Below are 21821 nucleotides of genomic sequence, written 5' to 3' on the forward strand. Positions count from 1 at the left end.
GAAAGGGGAAGGGAGGGATAAAGTGAGGGAGAGAAACAGCAATGTGTGGTTGCCTCTTGTACACCCTCAACCTGGGACCTGGCCTGCAACCAAAGCATGTGCCCTTGACTGGGAATTGAACCGGTGACCATTTGGTTTGCAGGTTGGTGCTTAATCCACTGAGCCACACCAGCCAGGGCTAAACATGGGTCTGCCTTTTGACCCAGCGACTCGAGTTCTGGAAATATAATCAAAGGAACCCAAAACACTAATTCAAAAGAATATAAGCACCTCTATGTTCATTGAATCATTATTTACAATCACCAAGAAATGGAAGCAGCTCAAGTGTCCATCAGTAGATGAATGGATAAAACGACTATGGGACATTTACACAAAGGAATACTACTCAGCCATAAAAAAGAATAAAATTTTACCATTTGCAGCAGCCTGGATAGACCTGGAGAACATTATGCTATGTGAAATAAGCCAGTGAGAGAACGACAAATGCTATATGATTTCACTCATATATGGAATCTAATGAACAAATTGAACTATCAGGGAAAATAGATTTATAGATGGAGAACAGCATGACAGCTAAAGTGGGGGGATGTTAGGGGATGGGGGGATTAAACAAAAAGAAAAAAGGACTCATGGACATGGACAACGGCGTGGTGATTGCTGGGAGAGGGTGTGTATAAAGGGACTAAATGGTAATGAAAAAAATATGATAAAAGAACGTATAAAGAATTTACAAAAGTTTGAAAAATAAAAATAAAATCTCTCTGTAGAAAAGTATAGTATAATGTGATTGGAAAGAATCTTTTGACATTCTCTTTATGTGCTTTGTGAAGTGCTTCATTGCTCGGTGGATGTACAAGTTTGGGCAGAATTGCTCAAGACAGTAAAAGAGAGGCGGTGTTGTTACTGACAACTTTCATTCTCCCCTTTCCCTCAGACAGCCGTCAGCGCCTCCATAAGTACCACAATCTCCTCTGCAGTCAGGAGCAGCTGTGTGGCTCCGCTCTGGCCATTATGAGGTAAGCGGAATTATTGTATGGGTCTCCTGGGATGACTCTGTAAAGGTGGAGGGTGTGGATACTCATTTTGCCCTTCGGTGTTTCCTCCTTCCTGTTATGTGGAATGTGAATGAATGGCTGGAACTCCCAGCAGCCGTGTCGGATCAGGAGGCAAACGTGAAGGATGAAAGCAATGATGTAGGATGGTGGAGCATAAAGCTACAAGGAGTATTGGTTCCCACTGAGTTTGTGGAGCCACTATGGAAGCTCTCAGCCTTCTTTTATGTGAGAGAGGAATAAGCCTCTTGTTGAAGGCGACACAGTCAGATCTCTGATGTTAGCAACTAAATACTGTTTCTAAGTGAGTCAGAGGCCCCATGATTAGCTTGCCTTGGGTGCTAGGTGCCTCTGTTGGGTCTGCTCCTGGTCCTTAGCGCAGGACTCTTCGCCCTCATTCCTCCGTTTCCCTCTTCCCTCACTGGCAACGCCCCAGGCACCCAGTGATCCCTGTGGCTGCCCATGAGCAATTCCCCCCAACCTGGCAAGATGCGCCCAGCCTCAGGTAATGCATGTGCATGCCACAGGAGGCGGGGTGCCAAAGCAGTTATCAGGAAGGGAAAGTAAAACATAAGCAAGGCCTCACAAATGTTGTAAACAGAGAGACTCTTTCTCAGAAATTTGGGTCTTTTTGTTTAATATGGAAACTGTTTCCTAGAAGAAATTCATGAAATGTGTGATTGTTTCCTTGAAATTGTAGATGTGAACAATACCAGGAGAGGCTCTTCAGAGAACTTTGTACAGCTCTTCCAAGGATCTGGGGTGCAAGGACGAAGGAGGGGGATGGAGAAAACACTGTTCTCCCAGTAGAAAAGGGCGACAGGGAGCAGGAGGTGCTGGTCTCCTTGCCTCCCGTGTGGGCGCCCTCCCCACTTCTGATGGTGCCGTCATGGTTCCTGCAAGTGCGCCTCATCAGTCACTGTGTCTCTTCAGAGCCAGGAATGACGTGCTGTTCAGTGACTGCTGTGGGACACGAGAGCCCCTCGGAGGGCAGGAGCCCAAAGGCTTTGAGAAGTGAACTGACTTGCCCAAGATCACAAAGCTAATTTGCGCAGTATTGATTCAACCGTAAGCGAATAAGGGGCTCTACAATAGATCTGACAAGTCCTGTGACTGAAAGTAACTTCACAGTATGGCCTAATCATAAATTCCTAACTAGGCCAGCATCCTGGGCACGTAACTTCTTTAGTAAAAGGTTTATCTTTACATTAAGTGAGCCCTGCCCCTTGCTTTTGTGCAGCTATTGGATTGGCCAAAAAGTTTGCTTGGTTTTTTTCCATAAGACGGCTCTAGTAGTGCTTAGTTGTCTTTTACTTCATTCAAAATGATTTTGTTAGATTATATGGTAAAAGCTGTCATATCAGTGTGCATTTAAAAAAAATTATGAAAATCAGTGGATTATTGTGTAGCTATTTTAATATTGAAGATAGAAGAAAATAAGCAACATTTTGGGCATATTATGCTTTATTATTTGAAGAAACTGAAATGCAAAAAAAGATTTGTGCAGTATATGGAGAAGGTGCTGTGACTGATCAAAAAAACGTTTTAAGTAAATGTATGATTTTGTGTTGGGCTGATTCACAGCCATCCTGGGTTTCATGCAGCCCGTGGGCTGTGGATTGGACATCCCCGATGGTCTAATCCAATCCTGGCCTTGCTTTCTCCTACTTTCATTTAATCCTCCTTAAATCCCACCCCCTCCCCCCAAATGCGCAAAACAAACTGCAAATTCTCCTTCTGGGAAGCATTTTTCTCAGTCTGTTGAGATCTTGCTTCCAAGAGTGTCCTTTGTTTGGCTCAAATAAACTCTTATAAAAATTTCCTACAGTTTTGATGTCCTTATGCCAATACAATAGTAACTAAGATCTACATTATTATTAACATATCATAAAATATAACTTAATCTGTGACATTCTTCTTTGTACTCTACACATTTCAATTCCTTTAATCCTCAGAACCCCACGGGGTATTCAGAGCCTCATTTCATGCATAAGGGTCCCAAGGTACGAGTAGGTTAAACATACTCCCAAAGTCATCCCACTGGGTCTTGGCAGAATATGAATGGAGGACTCCTCAACCTAACACTCTATGATAGCATGGGTGCTTTAAAAAGGGTATCCAAGTTAGAATAAATTTTGAAAAGGCACTTCTTTTTTAGTGTCTTCCTGGGATGGTGTGCCTCCATCTTAGTGACCAGAAGAGAGACTTCAGTGATAGGCTGGAGTCTCACATGGAATTGGGGGACAGGGGCCCAGAAGTAGGGAAAGCTTTGCTTCCTCTCTCCTTGCTCTGTCCTCTTCTCCCTAGGAGGGGAGGGTCTTGATGGGCAGCTTTGCAAGTGACACCCTCAAGGGGTGATCTGAGTGGATGATCTTTGAGTATCTATACCTGGAGACAGGTAAACCTTTAAATAACAGATGCATTGATAAAAAGCAGGTGCCTTATTTTTACAGACAGGATTTTGTTTGACATGCAAGAGAGGGCTGTATGTATGTGTGTGAAGCTTGATTAATAGCAGGCCTGCAGTGACTCATTTACAAAACCTATTATCAACTCTCAACCCACGCACTCCTTTATCTCTCTCGAAAATGCAGGTTTTTTATGTGCGCATTGCTTAAATTTGAAAATCTCTGCATTTATGATTCTGAATCATAGATGAGTGCTCCAAGTCTAGGGTTTCTGGCTTAGTAACACTCCCCGTGATACGATCACAGGTGAGTGCTCTGGGGAAATAAAGTGGGCTTGCCCTAGGCGTTAGGGAGACACCAGGTGTCCAGTGAGGTGGCCCGAGATCAGCTGTGCTTTGTTATTTTTTTTTGATCCCTTCTCACTCCCTGTAGGTTATCATAGCTTTGAGTGACATCTCTTCACCCATAACTCTCACACTTGCATCCAATGGCCTACTCACTTGACATTTGCAATTGGATGTCAGTCATATGGATACCACGAGCTCAACATGTTCAAATGGAACTTCAGATTATCCCCTAGAGAATGCCTCACCCACAGCTTCTCCATCTCAGAAAATCCAAGTGGTTCAACTTTCAAAATATTCCCAGAATTGGACCGCTCTCACCCGCCTCACTCCCACCACCTTTGTCCAAGTCACTTTCTTCTGTCATTTGTATTATCGCAATGACTTCCTAACTGGCCTCTCAGCTGCCACTCTTGGCCTCTTCTGTCTCCTCTCAACACTACAGCCAGAATGAACGTGTTAAAACAGAAGAGAGACCATGCCAATCCTCTGCTCAAAACACTCCAGTGGCTTCTAAACCCTCAGAAGGAAGCCATAGGCCTTGTTAGAATCCACCTTGCCCCTGCGATTTGACCCCTCCTTCCCCTTTACAGGACAGGCCTCATCTTCTGCACCCATCCCCGATGCTGCTGGGCTCCAGCCTCCTTGCTTTGCCTTTAGCACCCAGGACCCCTTGCACACATACCACAGCTGGGCCCTTGCACTGACATTCCCCCTTTCTGACATTCTGGTCCCCCTGCTCACAGCACCCACCCCCACCTCCCTATCCTCCACCAGTTCCCTTAATTCCTTGAGGTACCTCCTGGCAGTGCACACCCCAAGCTATTGTGAATGTCAGCTGCCAAAGGCTCCTGGATGTCCTGCTTCTCTGGAGAATTGCCCTCGACTAACAGGCAATTGTACAGAACATCCAAGACACGAGCCCCGCCTGGGTCACTCAATTCCATATCTCCAGCCATTTAGTCACTCCTGGCTGATAACAGTGCCGACAAGCTCTGTCGGGCCACAAACCCAAGACACCCTGGGGTTACGTTGTGCTAGAATTAACCTTTAGAATGAGTTAGGCAATGGCTCTCAGCTTGCTTTGGCAGAGTTACAGCTCAGGAAATAAGGAACTTTTCCCTTGCCTGTGGCCATTTCCATCTCTATCGCTTGTTCAATCGCTCTCCCCAACAAGGAAGGACAGCATCACCTGGATGCCTTCTACCTCTTACCTCATCTGCCTGGTTTCCACGCTGTACCTGGATGCAGATGAATAGATTTCTCTTGCTCCCCCAATCATGTGACTGAGACTGGAGTGGGCAAACGACAGAGAAAGGTAGGCCCAAGAGGAGCTGACAGATGCCTCTGGACAAACAAATGATCTGGGTTACTGGGAAGTCACCAAGACCGCTGGGGTCTGGCTTTGCCTGCTGCCTCCCCTTCGCCTGGCCCGCTGCTCCTCTGTCCTGGGAAGGCGTGAATGACTCCGGGCTGTCTTGCCTTTTCTCTCTTTGAATCTCTCCACATAATTTCTCATCTTCCCCTTTATTATTTCTGCCTGTGATTAATGGGCTTAAATTGTCACCTGGAATTTCTATCTGTGCCAGAAACCCTAATATTCTTCTCTGATACTCAGTGGATGCAGAAGGTGCAGTTCCCAAGCAAAAACGTAATAATCATTCCTATACTCTCTAACATGCATACAGCATTTTTAGGTTTACACAATAGGTAATTCCGTATTTATCAAGGGACAAAATCTTGTCCTGGTAACAAAGTAAAATCTGTTTAAATTCTAAAATCCTGCTGAAGCTGCATGAAGTTGAGTCCAAGCCTGGGGGGGCCAGGTGGTCTCCCGGTCCTTGTGGAGCACGGGGTGAGCACGAGTGTGGCCGCCCTAGATCTGAAATCCCGCGTGCTCCACTCTGCGAGTCCATGCTTGCACGGTGGGCAGTGTGCAATGGTTCATTCACTTAACTATTTTGAACAAATATTTTAAAGAATCAACTATGAAGCACTTACTGTGCTCGGTGTTGTGGATACAACAATGAACAAGGCCGACTCAATCCCTGCCCTCACAGAGCTCAGAGTTTGTAGGGCTGGATGTGTGGTGAGGGGAAGGTGAACAAGTTATTCAACCAATAATTCCACAAATCGCTCACCCACACTTACTCTGGTTGTTGCCTAGTGAAGGACACCGATGTTAGGGAAATGTTTTACAGGACGTCTGGTCCCTATCGCTCTGTCCCAACTTGCCCTCGCCCTGCTCTGCCCCAGGTGGCACGGGCTGACCCCTGCGGGCTGTATCCCAGGTGGAGGCTGGAGGGTGGGGTGAAGGAAACAATCTAAGATATTTTAGCTCCGTTTCTTTCCCTGCTCCTCCCACCAGGCGGGCTTGCTTTGGGTATGGCTCCTGTCTGGGGTCTCCTGCCTTAGCTCTGGTTGTACCATCGGCTCCCTTTGTCTCTCCTGTCTTCTGGTGGCAGCAACTTCCTGCTGTGGCCAATTTCAGGATTGTCTCACCATCCTGTGTGGCTTCTCGGCCTCTTCCATCACGTGTGTAACAAATGCTTTGGAACATGTTCCCTGTTTTAAATCCAGAGTGGGTTTTCTTTGCCTAGTTGGACACAAACTGATGTAATGCCTCTTTGTACTTTCAACCCCAACTACGGCATGTGCTGAGTGCCTCTGACGTGGAGCTGGGCTGCGATGTTCTCATAAGCGGTGCTGAGCTATTCCCTGTCTTGGGTCAAGGCAAAAATATGCAGCCCAGGCCGTGAGCAGTAATGGCACCGAATAGAAGGCCCCCAGGTGGGACAGGAACAGGGATAGCAATATCAATGTCCTCACTTTGGAGATGAGGAACCTGTCCTAGAACCTCAAGTTTCCTGACTCCAAGTCTATTTCCTTTTAGAACCTACTGGGGACCTTCAGGGTGCACTACCCAAGCCTGTGCAATCATTCCACACGCACCGTACATTCACTTGGCTTCATCACTACCCAAGCAAGAACCACCTGTCTGCTCACCCCGCGAGCCATACTTCCCACCTGGAAGTGCTGTGGTTTCTGTCGTGTCCTGGGTGGGGTGATGGAACAGAAGGTGAGCTGTCATTCAAGCAGAACACAGGTCCTGAGTCCAAGGGACCAGCTAGCAGCATGATCAGAAAGCAAGCTGGGACTGAAGATGAAGGGGCAGGAAGGCGGTGACTTCCCAGAACTGCCTTCTCCAGCAGCGATTTTCTTGTCTCTGAGCCCTACCCCACCCCCACCAGTTAATTGCCCGCAGCCCCAAACAGCAGCAGATTTAAATCTGCTAATATGTTCTCTTGGTCTGAAATTGGCTATTGGAGCCCCCGGGAGGATGAGGGCCAGTCAGCATTTTCTGCTAGAGACAAATGTTTCTCTCATCCAGCCCCTTGCGCAGAGAGCCTGACCTCCTCAGAAATGGCAGCCAGAAAACTCCGCACTCCTCATAATCCTACGGTTCCCCTCTAATCAGATGTCTAGACGGGAGTGGTCTCTGCCCCCTTTCCTGTTTGCAAATCTGCCTTGACAAGTCATATCCTCTGGACGATACCATTAAACTGTTCTTTATTTGCTCTGCGGGCCTTCTGAGACTTGGTTACTGGAAATGCTATCAATTTCTGGATCCACTCACTTCTCTCGAAATCACACTCTGATATTCCTCTGCTTAAATTTCATTCTCTTGAGAGGAGCTCTGTTAACAAGGCAATTAGTACTGCTTTGAGTATAAGGGGATACTGTGGGGGCTGCGGCCAGATGGCCTGGGAGCCAAACCTGACTCAGGGTTATGGCAACTTAGGAGAGAATGCCATTCTCACTGCGGCCCAGATCGGTTTAGACAACACAATGTGCTTCTTTAATGCGGTGAGGGAAACGGCGCGGAGAGGGGTTCAATTTCCAATCCATCCATTTAAGACCGGGAGAGGCTCTCATTTAATTTCTCCCTCTTGGTATGCTAACGTAATGGAGGCTACAAACAAGATCTAATTTATATATTTTAAAATTAGCAATAGGATAATGGGGAACAAGGGCTGCCAGAGAATGAAATCCCAGCTTCTTATTTTACTAACTGGGGAATCTAGGCACTGGGTTCCCGTTCTCACCACCCCTGCCTCCTTCTAAACCCCACCCAAAAGCCCACCCCTTGCTCACTGGGACCCACAGCTGGCTTTCACAGAGCCAGGGATGGTTGTCCCTCAAGGCCAGAGATGGCTGCGATGACTCCCCTTGACATTTAACAAACAGTGTCTTTATTCTTCTTTAAAAGCAGTCCATGCATATGGTATTTGGAGCCCCTCTATCTGGGATCAGATGGCAGCTTTTACCACTTTCTAGGGCTATAACTTCTTTGAACCTCAGTTTCCTCATCTGCAAAATGGTCATCATAATATTTCCTACCCCCTCGGGTGCGGTGAGGGTTGAATGAGTTTACACACATGACATGCTTAGAACAGTACCTGGTATGAGCTAAACCAGTGTTAGCGCTGGTAAAACTTTAAAAATTCAAACACTGTAAATGGTTATAGAGTGAAGAATAAATGTTCTTTTGACCTCTGATCTGCAGACTCCTAATTTTCCTCTCTAGAAACAACCTGTTACCAGTTCATTAGCTACCAATCAAGCGATATTGAAAGTTTATTCATGTATACACATTCATATATAAATAGATATTTATATAGATACACACAATGGGGAGAAACAACACTATAGATACAGATAACTCCCATTCTTTAAAAAAAAAAAGTAGCTATTATATACACTGGTCTGCACTTCTACAAAATGTATAAAAAAGGATTTGTTGTAAATCAAAAAACAATCAAAAGATGATCACTTATTAATCTGTATAGATCCAGCTTGTTCTTAACAGCTCGCCAGCCTTGGTCCAGTGTGTAAAATTCCTATAACCAGGCTCCCGCTAAAGGGCATTTGGGTTGTTGCGCCCCTTTGCTTTGACTACCTTGGCTCCTACCTGCTGTTCTTTTCCTTCCCTCGTCCCAGTGACGTGGGAGGACCCTTCACGAGTCTTCGCATGAAGCAGCTGAAGCAGATCCTCGGGGCTCCTGAAATGCTCAGGGCTCGTGTCAACCCCAGAAGTGAGCCAGGCAGCTTTTGGGAGCTGACTCGACTCAGGGCTGCCGCCCTTAACGTCCACGAAAAAGAAATTCAGAAGACCCACATGGATTTTGTAGGACTTACAAAAGTTTGTCAAGTTTTAAAATGAATTTAAATTAATTTCACCCCAAGAAGACATATCTGCGATATAAAAATAACTGGAGATTACAGAAAGATGACACTTGCAATGTATTTGCACATCAAGTCTGTTTTTCCAATCTTTGGGCACTGAAGTGTAAACTGTTACACTTGCACGCCCATTTCTCTCACTTTCTGACTTAGTTGTGCATTTTTTTTTAGTTGCCGTAAACAAACAATTAATTTTAGCATCATGATAATGACAGCTCTGTCAAGTAGACTCCTTCTCACCCCAACAGGCTTTGAAATACAGTAACTTCAGGTACAAATAACAATTGGGATGTGAAGAGTACTGCCTAAAGATTTGTAAGACCGGAAGGAAAAATTGTCTCAACCTCTCTGTAGAATGGGAAACATCTTTTTTCTGAGAGCTAATCGTTGAGGCAGATCTTTGAATGTGGGTAAATTTGTTTGAAAAAATCAAAAGGTCATCTGGGAAGCCACTCTGTTATAATGAAAGGTCAAGGTTTCCAGCCAGCAGGGCCTGCGTGGGAGCCCCAGCTGCTGCTGCACTGCTTACTAGCCCTGTAACCTCAGTTACTTGACCTCCACAAAACTCAGAGACCTCGGCTTTGAAATGGGTGTAAGGTATACCATAAGGATCAAGTGAGAGAAATGAGAGCCATTATGAATAAGCCTGGCAAGTAGCAAGCGCTCAATTAATATCACTTAAAGTGCCTGATATCAATCTGTTTCTAAGCCCTTCGAAGCACAGAGATGATAGAAAAGAGACCGGCAGCCTTGCCTTTTACTCTTTCCTTTTTAATTTTGCTTTTGGGGAGCCAAGGAGCCAGGCCCCCAACCCCACAAAGGGCCAGTGTCTGGGCTCGGTGAGGTGTGGGAGGCTCGTTAGACTGCGATGGGGCCCTGCCAAGTTTTCATATGGTTTTCATATCACCAGGCTTGTTTTGACTTCCAGGAGTCTTCTGGCCACAGTCCCTCCGTGATTCTGGGAGAAAGGAAGTGCGGGCGATCCGAAGCGAGGGTTGCACATGCAGAGGCTGCCAGGGGGCCAAGGACGGGCAAACGCCTCCCAGGCCTGTGCGGAACTCCCGAGAGGCGTCCCTCCAGTGCCTCTCTCCTCACATTCCTTCCCAGGCTCCCAGCCGCTGGCAGGAGTTGGCCTCCCAAGGACTCAGTCATGTCTGCTTCTTCACAGAGGACAGGTGGGGGGGATTTGGCAGGCGAACAAAACCCATTAGCAGTGTCTGGTCTGGCTGAGGCGCTGCCTGTGGGCTCTGTTGGGCTGACGTGGAGCCGGTCCCTTTGACAATTGCTCTCTAGGTCAGTTCCGATTCAGGCAACTGGTCATTCAGAAATACAGGTGGGCCAAGCAAAGCAGGCCCTTCCTAGGAGCTGTGGCAGTGTGGGTTCTAGATAGAGCGTATGGGTACTATGTGTCAATGACAATAATATTGATCATAATAATTAATTCCACAGATAGTTATTGAGCCCCAGCTATGCAACTAACCTGTACTAATTCTGAGAAGAACAACTAAGAGCTAAGGTCTACTGAGTGGGCACTGGTGCAGAGCACTTTTCATATGTCAACTAGTCATTCATTAGCCTCATGAAGTAGCTATTGCTGTTAGTCCCATTCTTCGGATGAAGGGACTGAACCTCAGAAAGAGAAAGCAACTTGCCCAAAGTGACATCACTGGAATGGAAGCCATAGCTGCAGTGGTGGGGGAAAAGAAAAAAGAAAACAAAGGAAAAGAATCAAGGATCAAAAAAAAAAAAAATGACAATGGTGGGGTATGGCTGCTACTGTGGATGACCTCACGTGTCCGCCCCGAGACTTCTGCTACGTGTAGCAGCTCCGACCTTAGCCAATGCTCTGTAAAGTGCCTTCAGCTCTGAAATCCTGACTACAGTGGCTCCCCCATATCCATGGGGGATACATACCAAGACCCTGGTGGATGCTTGAAACCGCAAATAGTACTGAACCCAATAGACACTGCGTTTTCCCCTATACATACATAGGTATCTATGATAAAGTTTAATTTATAAATTTGGCATTTTCACAGATAGAAGATTCATTCTTACCATAGATATTAACAACCTCAGCACATGATTTTTTTTTTCCTTCTTGAGAACAATTCACCTTTCCACTTAAAGGAAGCACTTTGCGGCCTCTCTTCGGCGTATCCAAATTGCCAGCATTGCTACTCTTGCACTTTGGGGCCATTATTAGGTAAAATAAGGCTGACTTGAACACAAGCACTGTGATACCAGACAGTCAACGTGATAAACCGAGAGTAAATGACTAACCAGTAGAGAGAGTCCACGGGGTAGAGACGCTGGGGAAAGAGATGATTCTTGTTTGGGAAGACAGCGTGAGATTTTATCATGCTACACAGCAGTACAGTTTAAAGCTTATGAATTGCTTATTTTTCACCTTTCCATTTAATATTTTTGGACTGCTGCTGACCGCAGGTGACTGAAACTGTGAAGAGCGAAACTGTGGGTGAGGGCAGATGACCGTCTAAACACGGTGCCCTGCCTGCCCCTCAGCTCTGCACCTCTGACGTTCACAGCTTTGCCTGGTCCCTCTGCTTTCACCTCCGCCTCAAACTGGGGACCTTCCTCAGGCCAAGCAAGGACAGAAACTCAGCCCCTCAGCCCAAGGGAGCCTGGCTCCCCTTCATCTTGTAGCCACTTCTCATTCCTGAGCCCTCACCTTGTCCTGAGACTAAGCCTCCATTTCCACTGTGACCCCTCATCCCCACAGGTCCTCCTCACCCACAGTCCTGTCCAGCTGCAGGCTGGTGGTAGGGTTCCTCCTGAAGCTGGGGGTTGGGTAGGGAGGGGAGGAGAGGGTTGTTTTTGTTATTTATTTATTTATTTTAGAGAGAGAGAGAGAGAGAGAGAGGGGAGGGAGAAAGGGAGAGAAACAATGTGCTGACTGGGCCCTGAACCCACAACCTAGGCACATGCCCTGACTGGGAATTGAACTGGCGACTTTTCTCCTTGTGGGAAGATGCCCAACCAAATGACCAAAACTGGTCAGGGCAGGAAGAAGAGGTTTTGCAGCCTTGCTACAGGGAGAAAAGCTTCCACTTGATGGCTCAAATGGATCCTTTTGGTGGGACATGGAAGTGTAGCACCTTTGGGGTTTCGGGCCTTAGGCCTGGATATCTAAATACATGAAGGAGGAGAGAATAACTCTTCGCCTGCATTTTCTACTCTGGACACTGCGTCTTTATCATAATCTGGTTGTGCCCGACAACTGCCCCTCTTTCTTCACTTCATCTTCAAACAGCCCCACTCTGATCGTCACCTCCCACTTCCTCAGCTCCCTTTCCCTGGCAGTTCAGCTAGAACCATTCTTCAGCCCTAGCGGGTAGAAGACTCCATTAGTTTATGAGCAGTTTGCTGCCTTACCCACCTCCTTTTCTCAATTCCCTTCCTCTCCAGCTTAGCATCCACCGTCCGCATTTATACTCACTTCCTTGCAAAGCCCAACAACCCCTTTCTTTTTCACTTTTTTTATTATGCTATCCTGGAAAAACAGGAACCCTCCTTAAATCCTGGTGTATGCTTGCATGCAGGTTAATGAACAAGGCTAGAGGAAAACATTCATCCATGCTGGCTTGTCTCACTTCACATCTTTTTTTTTTTTTTAAGATTTTATTTATTTATTTTTAGAGAGAGAGAAAGGGAGGAAGAAAGAGAGAAAGAGAGACATTAACATGAGAAACATCAATCAGTTACCTCTTGTACACGCACCTACTGGGGACCGAACCCCCAACCCAAGCATGTACCCTGACTCGGAACTGAACCTGTAACCTTCTGCTTTGCAGAACAATGCCCAACCAACTGAGCCACATCAGTCAGGGCACTTGACATCTTGGCCACTCACCTCAAGTCAGTCAGTCGTAAGTCTGCCCAACAATCCTTGTGTGCCTATGCCTAGTTTATTTACCTCCTGCCACCCCACCCCTTGACTGACTCAGATCCTCTCTCCTCAACACCCAAACACTTCCCCGTCTTCACTCTCAGCTGATGGCCTTGCTCTCTCCACTTCACTGCAAGGGGGAGCAATCAGAAGAGCTCCCCGTGTTCCCCTCTAACTCCACCCTCCTGCCCTCTTCGCTCCCATGTGATGACCGCCTCTTAGGAGTGAAGGGCAGTGACGAAGCAGATTTTTCTGAAACTCAACAAACTTCCACATCCTCCACGTCATTGGCCAGAACTGTGTCACATTCTCTTTGCTACAAAGGAGACTGAGGACTGAGAGTTTGGGCTTTTCTGCTTCTATAGGAGAAGAGGGTTGGGATTAGCTGTTGGATGAGAAGCAACAGTATCTGCCACAAATACAGTCTTATTCCCTGAGACTCATTTATGGTACCAAGAGGTTTCCTATATTATATGGTGTTCTCCTAGAGGTTCCCTCCATGATCGGAGTGTGGGGTCTCCCTAGACACTGTCATCCTAGCTGACGGAATGGTTTTCAGCCAGGCTAAGAGGAAGAGTACAGCTAGTTCAGGCCTTTGGACTTCCTAACTCCAACTTCTAATCTTGATCAACATTTACTACAGTAGTCCCTTGGACTCACCTGTCTGAGATCACATGGGAAGCAGGTGGTAGAGACGGAACTTAGACCTGGAGATAGAAACATCTCCCCCTACCCTACCTCCCATAGGGTTTGATCGTCCAGTGTGTGTCAGCCAGCCACTGGACATAAATCCCTTTTAGAAATGCAATCTGAATTTCATTTTTCTGTCTTCCAGAGAGAAACACTAAATGTAAGCTAGAGAAGCGAAACGCTCCCCAGGGCTCCAGGGCAGCATACCCAGGCCTAGGCAGGCTCCATTCTGTCTCAATATTGTGAGCCAGGACCCCATGAGTCAAGACTCCAGAATAGATCATTCACTTGTACATGGAGGGGAGCATGAGCTGGTGATCTGCTCTTTTACCCACCTGGCATTCATTTCCCATTTATAACAAATCTGTTCTCACTCCGAGTCCAAGCAATTCAGTGGGGCTGACCTCACCTGCTCTGCTCCAGGGATGGGCACATGATCAAGGCCTGGAAATAAGCATTTTCTATCCTCTTGGCCAAGATGATTCACTCTGGGTTGGCCATGTAACCCAGGCCAGGCCAAGGAGACTCCATTCTGGGACTTTTGCCAGAGCAACTGAAAAAGAGAACCCCTTCGGCTGAGAGTTGCTAGCTGCGTGGCTGATAATAAGCCTGGGGCTTCCAGAGACAACTACCTGGTCAGAGCCTGCCTGAGAAGAAAGACAGGCAGGAGAGGAGAAGCTGGCCTGAAACCTCTGGCCTTGTGGACGTTGTTGGAGCCTATAAACCCAGATACATATGGACCCATCAAATCTACCTTTGGATTTTCTTTTATTTTTAAAATTTTTTAAAAGATTTTATTCATTTACCTCTAGAGAGAGGGAAAAGGAGGAAGAAAGAGAGGGAGAGAAACATAGATGTGCAAGAGAAATATCAATAGGTTACTTCTCTCGCACCCCCAACTGGGGACCTGGCTCTCGAACCAGGCATATGCCCTGACTGGGAATCGAACTGGTGACCTTACAGTTTGTAAGCCAGCGCCCAATCTACTGAGACATACCCGCCTAGGATACCTTTGGATTTTCCAGTTACATAAGTCTAGAATTTCCATTTTGATCTATAAGCCAGTATGAATTGGGTTTCTGTCATTTTTTCCTGCAGGATGTATCCTAATTTAAAAAGACAGGTTCTTTTCCCATCCTCCCTAGATAAAGTAAAAGCCCCTCCAGCCAGCCTTGTTGTTCCTCTGCTCCTTTTGAGACCAGTCCTCTCTTAGCTAAAGCCTCACGGATTGTTCTTCAGCATCAAAAGCTGACACTGTGACTGACCCCACTTCCCATAATGATCCAAGGGTTGAGGGATTTCACAGTGTGAGTGGGAGAGAGCTGTGAGAGAAGCTTTCTATTGCTTTGCTGACGCGAGCTTCTCTATGGAAATCTTTTTCTATAGTTTTAAGCAATAGACATCTGCTGTGACATTGCGGTTGGCTTACTACTATGTAAGCCATCAACATGACATTAGTGACTTCCCCAAAGCATCCCTGTGCTCCTCGGGTATCAAGCTTGTGACTGTTAGCTCATGTTCAGTAAATCACGTAGCCAATGAGAAGGAAAAGTAGAAGTTTTGCAGAAATTAGGCCATGGCAGTCCATAAATTTTTATTGACTTCACCTTTCTCACTCAAGTTAGTGTTTAATAAGGTGGAGAGAAAGGTGTCATCACAGGTTTGAAATTACTCTCTGCCACCAGCTTCCCAGAGGGAGTAAAGCCATTTATCTCTTCTATAGCACAGGCTTGCGACTCAAGCCATTTCGGGTGTCTGGTGTGTCTCCAGGGCTGATCTCGTTTGTTCTCCTGCTGACCTTTCATCGTGGAAGGAAGGCAACTCACTCAGGGAATTTGTATGGGAGACTTTATACATCTAGTGCCTGTCTATAAATGTGCTTTAATTTTCACCTCTCTCCATAGCACCTCTCTGCCTTCAGCCTTCTCCACATCTCCTGAAAATGGGAGGACCAGAATGAGTGGGAACAGACAAGAGCTGGTGGCCTGGTCGCTGGGGTCTGGCAGGATTCTCTTTAGGGCCTTTCGTGTGCAAATCTTGCTCTTTTGTCTTCCTATGCTCTTCTAGCCTCCAACCTTGGCTGGCTGGCTGGTTCCTGTTCTTGAACTTGTCCCTGAACCTATATTCATCGATACCTACAACAGTGCCTGGTGCATAATAGGCATGCAATGCAGGCTACGCTGAAGCACATTTCCAAATTCATCATTCATATATACATGGTGCTCCAGGGGTGCTGTTTATATAGAAAACAATGCGAATAGGACCCCCGGAATTGGGCAACTCAACATATTTTGTTGCTGCATAGACGAATGAATAAATGAATGAAATCCTGGCTGGACATGCTTGGGCTACTCCCCTTGGACACCCAGGGTGCTTTCTTTCATTAAGGTGTTCTAGCTTGCCTCTTCCTAACGCACACCAGACATATAGTAGACACTCCATAAATATTGACTGCATGCCATCAGCCTCCAGATTAATTCTGTCCCCATGTCTATCAGCTTTTCATTTGGGCAATCTGACTGCTTATTTCAACTTCTGAGCACATTCTGCTCAAGCAGCCAATTCTTTAGGTTCCTGGCCCTCACTATCCTCTTTCTCCAGACTTGGGGTACCCGTTGTCCCCTCTCTCCTTTATCTCTTTCACTCTTGCTTGATTCCACACATGGACTTCTGCCTCTGAACATCAAGGCACCAGGATCAGTGGTATCAGCTTCTTTGCGTCTCATGGACAAATATCAGGAATGGACCATAATTTAAGTCAGTCATTGAATTATGACCCATTTCTGACACTAGCCATGGTTATAATGTTTCTTTTTTTGGTAATTCAAACCCTTTGGTTTTAGCAAATTCTGGAGTGTACCTCTCTTGCCCAATGGGGCCCCAAAATGTTAACTGGCTACTGGGAGAGCCCTTCCTGTGTGTTGAAACCTTGGGGTTCCCCACTCAGTCTTGGCTCTAAAAGTATAAACACTCAAGTCCAAATGCTGTGCCTTCTAGCTTCCAAGTCCTTACATAACCCAGTTAACATCTTACTCATTCAATCTGAGTTTCCATCCATCCTAACACAATTCCTTCAGTCAGCGCAGCCTCTGCCACCCCTCTCAGCAATGCTATACTCCTTCCTCCTTCAGCTGCTCTCTCCTCCAAATCTCACTCATCCTTCAAGGTCCAGCTCAACTGCCAGCTCCTCCAGGAAGCCTCCTATCTATTGGCACTCCAGCTCTATTAACTTTTCTTTTTCTCAAGCACAATTTGATACGGTTTTTATGCATCACCATATAACATCCAGTTTTTCCTCTGAAGCGCTTGCCTCCCACACTGCGTTACATGTTCCTTGAGGGCAGGGGTCATGTCAAATTATTTCAGTGACCTTCACCTGGCCTCACACACACAGGTGATTTAACAAATAACCTACTGACCCAACTTCAGAGTTAAATAGTATTTCTGGAGTATCTTCTTTTTAACAGTGGAAAAAGCACCAACTTCCCAAACTTTTCAGCATCACGTTGATGAGGGCAATGGAAGGTAAGTATATTTGCCAGGCAAGTAGAACAAGCTTACTGTCCAGGACAGAAATAGAATCCTCTTCTCCAAACCCCCGCTGGAGCCTGTCAACTATATACATAATGGTCACATGGGCAGGACATATGAAGCAATCGAAGGTTCTGTGGATGATTAATGCTCAAGTGGAGCTGTGGCATTTGTCAACAGCCACCAGCATTCAGCAAATGCACTGTTGGTCACTGAGCGTGGGGCCTATTGTGAAGCATTATCCCCGCTCAGAATGGGGCTGGTGTTATGTAACAGAAGGACAGAAGGTGGAAAAAGCAAAACACCAAGAAATAGGTGAATGCTATTTTTCCTTTTTTAAAAGCACTTTGCAGAGAAACTTGCTTAGAGTTGTAGTTAAATTCCACTCCACGGACTCAGTGCTCAGTAGTGTTTCAAGCCTTGAGACTCCTGGGCAAAATGAAAAGGTGGTGGAATGAAAAGCTTAAGTTAAATTCAAGAAGTGATACTCTGTCCTGCTCCCCCAATGGGAATAAACAAATTATTGGGTTTGGTGGTGCTTTCCCAGGTAACCAGTCCTACACTGCCTGTGCTCAGGCCCTAAATCAACACAGGCGACATCCTGGCCAAATCGTTGTCCTGTAGCTGTGATCCACACAGCTGCAGGGGGAAACACCCTTACCCTGGTGGGTCATATGAGAAGTCACTTTTAACAACTGCAGCCCCTACCTCCCCTCATCGTCCATGCCCCACCCCCGCCCCCACACACAACCGACACACAGCGTGGGCCTCCAGCCTTCTTTCCAGCCTGCTGCCCTCTTTATCCTTGCATTTCACACATTCCATTCCAAGTACGAACCTCCTCCACCTGCGAGTTGCATAGAAGATAAAAAGGTGAGATAAAGGCTAAGGATAAAGGGGACTTTGCCCTGGGTAGCTAGACAGTAGAGCCCTTTGAGAAGTGGGCAGCAAGTTGTGAGTCGTGGGCTGTGGAGTGGGACTGTCTGGGTTCCTATGTGGCTTTTCCCACTTCCTAGCTGTATCAGTTTCAGCAAACTGCCCAGCTTCCCTGGGCCTTGGTTACACTTCTGTAAATAGGGAGGACAACAGTATTAGCTTTGTCTTGTGGGTTTGTGATGGCAAATAAATGTACGGAGCAATTGGAACAGTGCCTGGGACGTGGGATGTGCTTCATAGGTATTAATTTTCATTGTAGAGCGATGGTATGCAAGTCCCCTAAAGGCCTTGATAAGACCCACATGAGACAGTGCCAGTTCTTACATGTAATCTGCTCTGTTCATTTGTTTTATTCAGCAACTATTTATTGAAACCTAGTGTGCACCCGGCCCTTCCTAGGTGCGTAGAATATGCAGATGGAAAAATCGTTCAGTCGTTGCACTTGTGAGCTTCCCGTCTAGCCTGTACGTCCATTCATGGGCTGCCTTAGCATGAGGTGCCTACACAAAAGCTTCAGGAATTATTCCCCATTGTTCTCCCTGCAGATAGGCTCCTCATGGACATCCTTGATTCACTTCCCATTTAGACTCCAGAACCAGCCACTCATCAAAATCCTAGATAAACTCTCTCTCTTGTTTCTCTGAAATGCCACCCCTCTTTCCCTGCGTCTCCTTCCTAGTATACAATGCTACTGCCTGAGCCACACTCAATAGGCCTCCCTAGTCATGAGGGTAGGGAGTGAAGGATTCCCCTCACACCAAGAAACAATTTTTGGACACTGTGTCCAAAAGTTCAACTCAGTTCTGATGCTATCTACTGGCAGATAGCATCAGATTCCGCAGGTTCAGTCCTACAAGACGGCTCCCCCACCCAACTCCATATGCGCTCAGACATCAGTAGCCCAGACTCTTGTCTGAACTTCCAACGAACTGGGTCTAGATTTGAGGTTCCAGTGACCCCCTTCCTTGGGTTCTATTAGTTTTCTAGAATGGCTCACAGAACTCATGAAAACCTGTTTACTCACTAGGTTATCATTTATTACAAAGAATATTAAAGGATAAGAATCAATAGTCAGATGATGAGATGCATAGGGTGAGGTCCTGAACAAAGGAGCTTCTGTCCTCAGGGAGCTTGGGGCCCAGCATGGAGGAAATGGAGGAAACTAAAAGTGTTCTGGTTCCCTAATGAGGAAGCTCTCTGGGGACAGCGTGGGGCGGGGGGCGCGGGGTGGACATTGGCAGGAAGGCTAACAATGCACTGTCCTCCTGAGTTTTTATGGAGGCTTCATCACATAGTCACGATTGACTAAGTCATTGGCCATTGACAACTGAACTCAATCTTCAGCCCCTCTCCCCTTCCTGAAAGTTCCAAACCTCTAATCACTTGGTTGGTTCTCCTGGCAAACAGGCCCCACCTGTGAGTGGGGTATAAAAACCATCCCATTAACATCTAAAAGATACCTTTCTCACCCTTGATACTTAGGAACTTCCAAGGGATTTTGGGAACTGTGAGCCAGGAATTGTGGATGAAGACCAAATACTTAATAAATCACAAGATGCACGCATACTCCATATTCCTGTTCTTTCATTTCAGCTGGTCCTTTGGTTTTCCAAAGCATTTTTGGTGGATGTACCTGGACTGTTCTGTGCTCCTCATGCCTTCCCCACCACCGCCATACTGTTTCCTAGTCCTGCACTCCATCCTGAGCCATTGACTTTACTCTACTTCCCTGAGACCCACGTTGGCCATCAGTAGCACTCTCTCCAACTTCACCTCAAAATCACTGCAGACTACAAACCCATCCTCTTTGTTAGTCTACTGGAAGCAATGGGAAGAGTGAGCCAAGGCTGAGCCAGTGCCTGGAGCAGCCTGCCTCCCCTCCAAAGCCAATCTCTCTCTGTGTTCTCATCCCCAGCCCTCCCCTGACCCCCTCCAGCCCTTGCTCCCCTGGGCATCCCCTTCCACCGTTCTAGCTTCCTTGGGCTATCTCCCCTACCTGCCTTCTCAATGCATCTAAAATGTACAGATTCATTCATTCAGTTTTCCCCACAAACAACAACTAAGTGTTCATATGCGCTATATGCTAAGCACTCTTCTAGATTCTGGAGACAGAGTAATGAAAAAAATTCAATCTCTACTTTTATGGAGCTTACGCTCTAGTGTGGAAAGTTGGCCAATAAATGAACACAAATAATGTAGCATGTCAAATGGTGAAGAGTCCAACAAGCTAAAAGGATGCATCCAAGGGGCACCGGGCCTCCTTCAAACCTCAAATGAAGAAAGGAGGGCAAGAGGGAGACAGGGCATGCCTTGGAAGGGCCTCCTAGGGGCGAGGTTGCTTTATAATGATGGAAAAGCTGGTACAGGTCTTGCTGTTTTGCGAATTTGTTGAGAAGCTCCTTGATTCTGATGCTGCACAGTACAACAGTCTGGATATTGTTCCCACCATGTTCTAGGGCCTGGCATGGCTGTAATGGCAAGAAGCCTGCTGGATTCTGCCCTAAAATCCCAGTGGGTCTGGTTGATAATGGAGTGCAATAGCTTGTCCAAAACAAATGATTCCATCTCTTGCCCATGGACAGCGAGCTGAAGAATACCTTGGCTTTTGGCTCTGTTGTGTGTTTTGGCAAATGAACACAATAAAGTTTTCTGTGTGGTCCCTCCAGCCTATCTCCTCATCTCTAGGCCCAAGTAAAGAGAAATTTGGGTGAGCATTTGACTGAGTTATAAATAATAATACTTCCAAAACTAATTAAGGACCATTGGGATGGAGAAATAACTCTATGTTTCATTCTCATAATAAATATATAAAAGTACTAAACTTTTATAATTTACAGGGCACTTTCATATATGTCTTATCTCATTGGATATTAAACATATTATAGGGCACGGAATCTGTTGTTGTTTTTTTTTTATCATTGAGCTGAATATATTTTCCAGTTAGCATGGGAGTACGCATTCTTTGCAAAAATATTAAGTTTTACTTTTGTTGTTAGTGTTTGTTTGTAGAGCCAGCTAAGAATTTCAAATTATACTAAAGTCTTCCTACCTTGAAAAACAAGGTCCCACAGTAGATAGCTTTACATTCCAAATGAATTAATAATGCCTTTCTCCAGCATTCCCAGAAGAGATGCCCCAGGATACCGATCCTCATGTTCCTCATGCTTGGAATGTGTAACTCCTCCATGAGCTACATTCTGCTGTGTGCAACTTCTATTTTGGAGCTAAGTTGTTTCTTTATATAGAAACCAGTACCCTTGTCAAATCAAGTGAGTACATGAGTCATCTGTGCATTTCCTAAAAACTGACACATCAAATTTTTCTCATCTGTTATCCATTTTCTTTTCTAATCAGAAGGAAAATGCATAACAATTCAGGTATCTTGGTGAAACACCTAAAGTTTCATATACTACTGTTGCAATGAAAATGTTTTTTGGCGGTGACTGAATTTCACACTTGTTTAACAAATGATCACATCACCATTTATATTTTCACCAGCCATGTAACTTATCTACTGCTGCTGACTTGGAGGCTGCTTCTATAATTCACATTGTGACCTGTGATCTTTTAGATACTGCTGAACGGTCTGAGACCGTAGTGCTAAGTTAGGGCTTAAAAGGTATTTTTATGGTTACTATAATTTTGAAAGCCAGATGAAGCAACAAGAATCAGTAGCCTTGGCCCCAAACTAGCCTTAATCTCTCACCTT

The sequence above is a fragment of the Pteronotus mesoamericanus genome, unplaced genomic scaffold (assembly GCF_021234165.1).
Source record: "Pteronotus mesoamericanus isolate MK-2021 breed Mesoamerican mustached bat unplaced genomic scaffold, CSHL_Meso_final contig_68, whole genome shotgun sequence".
NCBI lineage: Eukaryota > Metazoa > Chordata > Mammalia > Chiroptera > Mormoopidae > Pteronotus > Pteronotus mesoamericanus.